Source organism: Micromys minutus (assembly GCF_963924665.1).
Source record: "Micromys minutus genome assembly, chromosome: 16".
NCBI classification, from domain to species: Eukaryota; Metazoa; Chordata; class Mammalia; order Rodentia; family Muridae; genus Micromys; species Micromys minutus.
The window spans coordinates 33,237,077-33,248,020 of record NC_137985.1 but is presented as its reverse complement, the minus strand read 5'-3'; the positions used below and the strand labels follow the sequence as shown (position 1 = coordinate 33,248,020).

The 10,944-nt window shown below is 36.4% G+C and overlaps 1 pseudogene across 1 annotated transcript; it reads left to right on the top strand.

The window, feature by feature from the left end:
- Positions 1-580: 580 nt before the first annotated feature.
- LOC308431202 (olfactory receptor 8G50-like) lies at positions 581-1,583 on the top strand (annotated as a pseudogene). Its single transcript has one exon. The product of its transcript is annotated as an olfactory receptor 8G50-like (transcript).
- The last annotated feature ends 9,361 nt before the right edge of the window (positions 1,584-10,944 follow it).

Genomic DNA, 10,944 nt, shown 5'->3' with positions numbered 1-10,944 from the left:
ATTTACTAGTAGATGTTTTAGCCTTTTAATTTCTAATCTACTGAGTTTTTTTGGTCACATGTGTGTGTGTGTGTGTCAAATTTCCCCAGACAATATGTAGAAATAAAGGGAAGAGGTATACAGTTCTCCTGTTCATTATTTCAGTGTGAAGTATTCAGTTTTTCACTATCAACTTCAATGAAGTCCATGAATCTCTTGTGGATGTTTTTATGTTATAACATGCAAAATAACTTATACTAAAAGAGACATGCTATAAATAAGTCATGAGAAACTTTTCAACCATTAAATTAAAGGTGCTAGAAAGGTTTGAAATAAACTGAAACATAGTAGAAAAGGGGTACCAATAAAAATGATTCTTACATTAAGGTCACAATTATGTAACAAATGTAATTTATATTTGCATGTCTTCTTTCTACAGGACTGCAAAAATATGACTGTTCAAATCAAAAATAGATGGCAAATGATAGCAGATATCTGAAAATATATGAATTATGTTTCAAAATTCATTAAGTGATAGGAGAATGAATACTCAAAATTTGCCTTATATATAATGTTTTTTACATATATTTTTTAGAATATCATGGAAGAAGTAAATCAGAGCTTTGTGGCTGAGTTCATCCTCGGTGGTTTAACAGAGAATCCAGAGCTCCAATTGCCCCTATTCCTTATCTTCTTAGCAGTCTATTTGGTTACAGTTGTTGGAAACCTGGGCATGATCATCTTGATTCTGTTTAGTTCTCAGCTGCACACACCTATGTATTATTTACTCAGCAGCCTGTCCTTTATTGACTGCTGTCAGTCCACTGTCATTGTTCCCAAAATGCTGCTGAACTTTGTGACAGAGAAGAATTACATCACATACTCAGAATGCATAACTCAGTTTTACTTCTTCTGTGTTTTTGTTGTTGCAGAATGTCACATGTTGGCTGCAATGGCATATGACCGCTATGTGGCTATATCCAACCCTTTGCTTTACAATGTAACCATGTCCTTTCAAGTCTGTTTGCTGATGGTATCTGTGGTGTATGGTGTTAGCTTACTCACTGCCACAGCTCATACTGTCTTCCTGCTAAGATTGTTTTTCTGTAAGGCTGATAAAATAAACCATTACTTTTGTGATCTTTTCCCATTACTGGAGCTCTCTTGCTCTAGTACTTTTACCAATGAAGTATTAGGAGTGTCCTTCAGTGCATTCAATATTATTGTACCAGCCATGACCATCCTTGGCTCTTACATCTTCATCATTGTCAGCATCCTGCACATTAAATCCTCTGGGGGCAGAGTCAAGGCCTTTAGCACCTGCAGCTCCCACATCTTGGCTGTTGCTATTTTCTTTGGTTCTACAGCATTCATGTATCTACAGCCATCTTCAGTCAGCTCCATGGACCAAGGGAAAGTGTCATCAGTTTTTTATACTATTGTGGTGCCTATGTTGAATCCCATGATCTACAGCCTGAGAAACAAAGATGTCAAAGTTGCCCTAAGAAAGTTTCTACAAAAAATGTTTTCTCACAACAAAACATAGATTTTTCTTGGCCAATACTGAAGTGTGCAGGAGCATATACTCTATAATTAGAATTTAATAACCTAATTATGAGATTATTAGTTGTGCATTTTTATTTAGAAAAAATGCACCAACATAGAAGAGGATTCTCAGACTCATATCTGTGGAGAAAAGTTATTCTTTGGTAAAACCTGTGTTCACTGTCAGGTAGTCACCTATATAACCTCCTGAAGATATTTCAAATCCTTTTTGTCTGGTTGGTTACTCTTACGCATATAAATAGTGCTCTATTAGGGAAGCCTCACAATTTAAAGTTTGGATTCAAATTTCTTCTCTATCCCTTTGTTGTCTCAATGGTTGTAGATGTCTTTTTTGATTGATTTCAATGACATTTAAAACATTTTTCTTTCTTGTGTAATTTAAGCAATTGAAATAAAAAATGCCTAACTCTGATTTTCAGAACAGTGTCTAGAACTACAAATAGCATCAATGTAAGCAAAGGACAGATTCTGCTACAAGGTGATTACACTAACTTAATGTACAATGGCAATGATAAAAAGGAATAGATGTACTTTGCACTACTATGGCTATCTGTTCAACATTCTTATCAGTGCTGACTTCTACTTGCTTCCCTACAATCATTCATCTTGTTTGTATTTAATCATGTGGGTTGGGTTTACACTATCAGACCTGGTATGGAGCATGTCTTAACTCTAATCTTATAGCATGTACATACCAAAATAAATTTAGTTTCCCTGATGCATACATAAGGACAACTTGCCATGCTTGCAATTATGCTGGCTTGTAGGATCTGTAGCTGACTGGGACTATTTATTATTTTTCTCCCTTGGAAGATTTCAAAGAATCTTAGATGTATTAGATGTAGTGCTAAGAGAGCTGATGCCAGCTTCATGTTAAGAACATTGCTAGTAGGTCACTCAAATGTTCAAGATACTCATGGTCAGTATTTTACTTTGCACATACTCCAAATTCTTTAAAAAATAATGTCAATTAAGTATTTCATTAATAAATTTTATTTATATACTTTTCTGCATGTTTAATCAGCATTAAATAGATTGGAATTGTACATAGGTAAAAGTAAATTATCTATATTTTTATTATAAATTTAAGACACTACGAAAATCACTGTAGCCCTTGCAGTCTGAATATGAACCCTGAGCAGACCTTGGGTGCTGGTTCTGCACAAATTTCCATAGCACCCAGAGAAAGTCTGTTACCCAGGTACTCTAACATGCACAGAATCACAGGTGAGGTGGACACAACATCTGTCCCAGTACCTGTAGGAACTGGATCCCCCCCGAATCCAGGGAAAAGGAAATCCTGCTTAGCTAGTGGCCCACATTCCTTCTGGTCTGAACTTGAGCCTGAGCTGATCTTGGGTGCTGGTTCTGCACCTACCCCTACAACACCCAGAGGAGACCTATAACCCAGATTCTCTAACATGCACAGGACAACATGAAAACAGGATCATGGGAACACAGGAATACTAAGAGGCTCAGGAACACAGAATCATGGAGAAAGCTCAAATCCCAGGAGATTGGACATGTCCAGGAGCACCTAAGCTCTGACAAACTCAAAGACATGAGGAGCTTGGTCACACTGGGACCTTAGTATCTTACAGGCAGCTTGACTCCCAGGAGCTCTGACATAATCAGGATCCCAGAATCCCAGGATCCCAGAAACAAAGGATCACACAGATATCTGGACTCTGAGGAGTTATGGCATCTAGGGAAGGTAGCACTAGAAATTACCAGATGGTAAGAGACAAGGGAAAGAACATAAGCAACAGAAACCAAGGCTACTTGGCATCATCAGAGCTCTGTTCTCCCACTACAGCTAGGCATGGATATACCATCATACCTGAAAAGCAAGATTTAGGTTTAAAATAATATCTCATGATGATGATAAAAAAACTTGAGGAAGGGCATAAATAACTACCTTAAAGAAACCATTTAAATATTCCCATAGCATCAAAAAAATAGAAGCAGTCATCAAAAGTCTCCCAACAAAAAAAGCCCATGACCAGATAAATTTAGTGCAGAATTCTCTCAGACCTTCAAAAAAGACCATAAACCAATATTTTTCAAACTATTTTACAAAATAGAAATAGAAGAGACACTAGCCACTTCCTTTTATGAAGCTACTATAATACTTATACCTAAATCACACAAAGACGCAACAAAAAAGGAAAACTTCAGACCAATTAAAATTATTAAAATAAATGCAAAAATACTCAAACATTTTCACAAATAGAATCAAAGAATACTCAAAATAATCATCCATCATGATCAAGTAGGCTTCATTTTAGAGATGCAATGATGGTTCAATATATGAAAATTCATCAATATAATCAACAATATAAACAATCTTAAAAAACAAACATACACCTACATAATCATCACATTAGATGCAGAGAAAGCATTTGACAAAATCCAACATTCCTTCATGATAAAAGTCTTGGAAAAATCTGGATTTCAATTATCATACCCAAACATATTAAAAGCAATATATAACAAACCAATAGCCAACATTAAACTAAATGGAGAGAAATTTGAAGCAATCCCACTAAAATCAGGAACTAAATATGGCTGCCCATTCTCTTCCTATGTATTCAATATAATACTTATAGTCCTGGCCAGAACAATTAGACAGAAAAAGTAGTCAAAAAAGTAAATTGGAAAGCAAGAAGTCAAAATATCACTACTTGCAGATGACATAATATTATACTTAGGTTACCCTAAAAATATTATCAGGAAACTGCTAAATTGATAAACAACTTCAGCAAAGAGGCTGAATAAAAAATAACTCAAATAAATCTCTATTTAAAGTATAAACAGTGTGGGGAAAAAATTAGAGAAATGATACCTTTCACAATGTTCATGAACAATGGACTCTAAACAAGAAAGGAAGAGATCGGTATGAGAAGAACTTCATGTCTCTGAAACAAAAAAAAAAAAAAAAAAAAAATTAAAGAAGATCGAAAAGGTGGAAAGATCTGCTGATCTTCAGATCCAATGTAATCTCCATCAAAATCCAACTCAATTATTCAAAGTGTTGCAAAGACCAATTTCCAAATTTATTTGGAATAACAAAAAATTCAGAATGTAGAAAACTCATTTCAACAATAAAAGAATGGCTGGGACAATCAAGATCCCCAACCTCAAGCTGTGTTACAGAGCAATTATGGTAAAAAACAGTATGGTATTGATACAGAGACCAACAGGTAGATCAATGGAATAGAATTGAAGGCCCAGAAATGAATCCACACACCTATTGTCTCTTGATTTTTGACAAAAGAGCTAAAATTATCCAGTGGGAAAAATACATTTTTATCAAATGATGCTGGTTCAATTGGACATCAGCATGTAGAAGAATGCAAATTGATCCATTTTTATCTCTTACAAAGCTCAAGTCCATGTGGATCAAGAATCTCCATGCAAAACACTATACACTGAAACTAATAGAAGAAGTGGGGAAGATTGTCAAACATATAGGCACAGGGGATAATATTGCTGAACAAAGCACCAATGACTAAGATCAAGGAGAAAAAATTGGGACCTCATAAAATTGCAAAGCTTCTGTAAGGCAAAGGACATTTTCAATAGGAAAAAACAGCAACTGACAGATTGGGGAAAGATTTTTTCCAATCCTTCTTCTGATAGAGGTCTAACGTCCAATATATTCATAAAACCCTTTAAGTTAGACTCCAGAAAATCAAATAACCCTATTAAAATGGGGGACAGAGCAAGACAAAAATTTTCAGCTGAAAAATATCGAATGGCTGAGAAGCACCTAAAGAAATTTTGAAAATCTTTAGTCTTTAGGAAAATCCATGTCAAAACTACCCTGAGATTCCACCTCACACTAGTTGGAATGGCTAAGGGAAAAATCTCAGGTGACAGCAGATGCTGATGAGGATGTGTAGAAAGAGGAAAACTCCTCCATTGTTGGTGGGATTGCAAGCTGGTACAACCACTCTGGATATAAGTCTGTCAGTTACTCAGAATTTTGGACATAGTACTATTTGAGGACTTAGCTATACCACTCTTGAGCATATAAGCAAAACATGTTCCAACAATTAACACAGAAACCTGCCCCAATAAGTTCATAGCAGCCCTGTTTATAATATCCAGAAATTGAAAAGAACCCATATATCCTTCAACAGAGAAATGGATAAAAAATATTGTATACTTACACAATGGAGTACTACTCAGTTATTATAACAATGACTTAATGAAATTCTTTACAAATGACTGAAACTTGAAAATATCATCCTGAGTGAGGTTACCCAATCACAAAAGAACACACATGGTATGTACTCACTGATAAGTGTATATTAGCACCAAAACTTGGATTATCCAAAATACAACCCACAGACCACATTAAAGTCAAGAAGTTGGAAGACCAAAGAGTGTTTGCTTCAGTCCTTTTTAAAAGGGGGAACAAAACCTCTACATGAGTAAATACAGAGACAAACTTTGGAGCAGAGAGTGAAGGAAAGGCAATCTAGAGACTTCACCACCTGGGGATCTATCCCATATACATTCACCAAACCCAGAGAATATTGTTGATGCCAAGAATTGCATGCTGACAGATGTCTGATATAGCTTTCTCATAAATGGCTCTGTCAGAGCCTGAGAAATACAGTCGGATGCTCTCAACCACTCATTAAACTGAGAATTTAGTCCACAAATGGAGTAGTTAAAAAAAAAAAGGAAGGACCTGAATTGGTTTTCAATCCCATAGGAAGAACGACAACATCAACTAACCAGGTCCTCCAGAACTCCCAGAGACTAAACCACCAACCAGAAAGTATACACATGGAGGGATCTATGGCTCCAGAAGCATATGTAGCAGAAGATAGCTTTATGAGGCATCAAGGAGAGGAGATACCCTTGTCATTGTGAAGGCTCAACACCCAATGTAGTATAATGGTAGGGTGGGAAGAAGTGAGGGAGTGGTTTGGTGGTGGAATACTCTCATAGACACAGTGGAAGGGGCAATGGAATAGGGGGATTCCCGAGCAGTAGCCAGGAAAGGGGACAGCATTGTAATGTAAGTAAAGAACATATTGAATAAAATAGAAAGAAAGAAGAAATAAATAAACAAGGAAAGAAAGAAAGAAATCACTGTAATAGAAATACATGTATTTCTTCCTCACAATTTAACAGAGAAAAATATTGCAGTGTGCATAAGTTTATCATAACAGAATTTTGTAAAAGGACTCAACTCCAACTGCTGCACTTTCTCCACTTTATAAGAATTTATGTGTTCACTGTGGATGGGAATCTGGGAAAAATCACACTGATTCATTTATTTTCTATCTGCACAGACTTATGTAAATTTAATCAAAAGCTTATTATTAATTGACCACTGTCATTTCATTGCCATTAATCAAAAGTTTGTGAAAATTGTGACAGAATACAACCACATCTCCTACCCTCAATATATGTCTCAACTCTATTTCATCCTCGTTTTTTTTTTTTTTTCATTGTAGAGTGTCGCATGTTATCTGCAATAGCATATAGCCCCTAGGTTCCATATCACTCCGTGGTTTAAAATGTGACCATATCCTATCAGATTTCCATTACTTTGGTATTAGCTGTACATAGTAAAGGTAACATTTGTACATCAACTCACACAGGCTTCAAGATCAGAGTACAGTTCTGCAACATAGATGTGGTCAACCACATTTTCTAAGATTTTCCCCACACAAAGCTTCCTTAATTAAGATAAGGTTTTTATTTTAGAATGTGTAATCTTATGTTTTGGTACATTTTAATTTGTTTACCCCAAGTTGTCTATTCTCACTTCTGACATTTTCATCATTGCCACTATTCTTACAATTCTACTTAAGTCTACTTAAAATCTTTCAGTACCTACTGCTCCTCCACTGTCTTAGTCAGGGTTTCTATTTCTGCACAAAACATCATGACTAAGAAGCAAGTTGGGGAGGAAAGAGTTTATTCAGCTTATTTTTCCACATTGCTGTTCATCACCAAAGGAAGTCAGGACTGGAACTCAAGCAGGTCAGAGAGCAGAAGTTTATGCAGAGGCCATGGAGGAATGTTATTGACCTGCTTCCCTGTCTTTTCTCAGGTTGATTAGAACCCAAAAATACCAGCCCAGGGATGACCCTATCCACAATGGGCTGGTCCCATCTTCTTGATCACTAGTTGAGGAAATGCTTCACAGCTGGATCTCAAGGAGGCATTTCCTCAACTGAGCTCCTTTCTCTGTGATAACTCCAGCTTGTGTCAAGTTGACACTAAACTAGTCAGTACACTCACCTATGCCATTGTTGTTGGGTCTTCTGCATTGATGTACTTACAACCATCATCAGGCATCTCCATAGACCAAGAGAAAATGCCCTCCATTTTTTATATCATTTTTATGCCCATGCACAGCTACTTTATCTGCAACCCAAAGAATAGAGATGTCAGTATTGCCCTGAAAAAAACACTATTCATCAAAGAAAATCACTCATCTAAACTAAACATAAATTTTATTTATTAGAATAAATTCTTTAACTGATACATTGTTTCAAGTGTTATTCATTTTAATCCATTTGTAAATATTTAATCATTCATTCATATTTCTTTACTACAAATAATTTCTATAATCTTATATTACCATTTCCTTTTTTTTAAAATCATATAATCATAGGTATTTATTGAGTACTGACAAGTGTTCTGAGTTTTTTTTTTAAACGACTTTATTTTACAAAACAAAGATAAATGTAAAGATTTTAAACATTTTTTTGCTTGAAATTATACTTTTTTGTCAGTACTGTTTTTTCAGACATTAAAATAATTTTTTACATAAAACCATGTGAATATATTTTTTTTAGTCAGTACTTGATTTTTTTCAAGGCCCCGACAGTACGCGTTGAAAACCCAATAGTTACAATAAGCGTAAAGTACATGCAAAACAAAACGAAACATGGAAACAGTCAAAGTCTTCTTGTTTGTAAATATATGCATATTTTTTTTTGTTTTCTTTATTTCTTGGACTTCATACAGTCTGTGAGTTGTTTCTGGGGGAGTGCAAGCCTCTGGGGTTAGCATCCCACTATCAGTGACTGCATATTATGTCTGTTCTTTTGTGACTGGGTTATCTCACTCAGGATGATATTCTCTAGATGCAGCCATTTTCTTAAGAATTTGGTTAAGTCATTGTTTCTGGTGGCTGAGTAGTATTCCATTGTGTATATGTACCACAATTTTTGTATCCATTCATCTTCTTCTTTGACCCTGCTATCCTTTAACAGAGCATTGTTTAGTTTCCATGTGTATGTGGGCTTTTTGTTGTCTTTGTTGTTGTTAAAGACCAGCCGTAGACCATGGTGATCTGAGAAGATGCATGGGAGTATTTCAACCTTTTTATATCGATGGAGGCTCATTCTATGTCCAATTACGTGGTCAATTTTCGAGAAGGTGCCATGGGGTGGTGAGAAGAAGGTGTATTCTTTTACTTTGGGATAGTATGTTGTGTATATATCTATTAATTCTAGTTGCTTCAAAGTCTCTGCTAGTTTTGCAGTGTCCTTGTTTAGTTTCTGTTTCCCTGATCTGTCCATTGGTGAGAGTGGGGTATTAAAGTCTCCCACTATTATTGTGTGGGGTGAAATGTATTTTTTGAGCTTTAGTAGGGTTTCTTTTATGAATGTGGGTGATTTTTTATTTGGAGCATATATGTTAAGGATTGAGAGTTCCTCCTGACAGATTTCCCCGGTAATGAGTAAAAAGTGTCCTTCCTTATCTTTTTTGATAACTTTTGGTTGGAAATTTACTTTATTCGATATTAGAATAGCCACTCCAGCTATCTTCTTGGAGCTGTTTGCTTGGAAGTTTTTTTCCCACCCTTTTACTCTGAGATAGTGTCTGTCTTTGTCTCTGAGATGAGTTTCCTGTATGCAGCAAAAGGCTGGATTTTGTTTATGTATCCAGTCTGATAGTCTATGTCTCTTTATTGGGGAGTTGAGACCATTTATGTTAATAGATATCAAGGAATAGTTGTTTCTGTTTCCTGCTATTATTGCTTTTTTGGGTTGAGTTGTGTCTGTGTTTTTTTCTTCTTTTAGTTTTCTTGTTTAGGAGTTTTTTTGTTCTTACTAGGCTGTATTTTCCCTCATTGTATTGGGTTTTCCACCTATAATTCGTTGTAGTGCTGGGTTTGTGGTCAGATATTGTGTGAATTTTGATTTGTCTTGAAATATCTTCGTCTCTCCATCGATGGTGATTGATAGTTTTGCTGGGTATAGCAGCTTGGGCTGGCACTTTTGCTCTCTTAAGGAGTGCATGATGTCTGTCCAGACTCTTCTAGCTTTCATAGTGTCTGTTGAGAAATCGGGTGTGAGTCTGATTGGTCTGCCTTTATATGTTACCTGACCTTTTTCCCTTACTGCTTTTAGTATTCCTTCTTTACTTTGGGCGCTTGATGTTTTTACTATTATGTGTCGGGAGGTATTTCTTTTCTGGTCCAACCTATTTGGAGTTCTGAAGGCTTCTTTTATGCTCATGGTCATCTCATTCTTGAGGGTAGGGAAGTTTTCTTCTATGATTTTGTTGAAGATATTTACTGTTCCCCTTAGTTGATACTCTTCTCCCTCTTCTATTCCTATTATCCTTAGGTTCGGTCTTCTCATTGTGTCTTGGATTTCCTGGACATTTTGGGTTAGGAGCTTTTTGTTTTTTGCATCTTCTCTGGCTGTTTTGTCTATGTTTGCAATGTTGTCTTCTGCCCCCGAGATTCTCTCTTCGATCTCTTGTAATCTATTGGAAATGCTTGCTTCTGTGACTCCTGATTTCTTTTTTTGGTGTTCTGACTCTAGGGTTATCTCTTTTAGTGTTTTCTTTATTGTGTCAATCTCTGTTTTAATTTCCCTCTTCCATTCCTTTATTTCTTTGTTTCTGTTTTCCTCTAGTTCTTTGAGTTCTTTGAGTGTTTTTCTTGTTTCTTCTTTAAAAGCTTCTGAATCTTTTTGCTTTTCCTCCCTTTCTTGTTTAAGTAATTCTATCAGCGTCTTGACGCATGATTTCAGGTCTGTGTCTTCTTTTTCTGGAGTGCTTGGAGTTCCGATGTTTGCTGTTATGGGAGAGCTGGGCTCTGGTGTTGCTAGATTGTCTTGGTTCCCTTGGGATATACTCTTTCTCTTTCCTCTTGCCATTTTGTTGTCAGTGATATGTTCTTGCCTTTCCCTTGTATCTGGTCTGTGTCCCTGGTTCTCCACTGGTTGAGGTGTCAGATGGGTCAAGCCCTGTTTTATGCCTCAGAGTCGTCGGGTGTGAGCAGAAGGTACAACGTTCTGTTTCTGTTTGCTGGATCAGGCACAGTTGCTCAGCCTCTATGAGCTGCTGTTCCACCTGGCAGGTTGGCCAGGCTCAGCTCTGTGTCCGGAAGTCGCCTCTGGGTGGAAA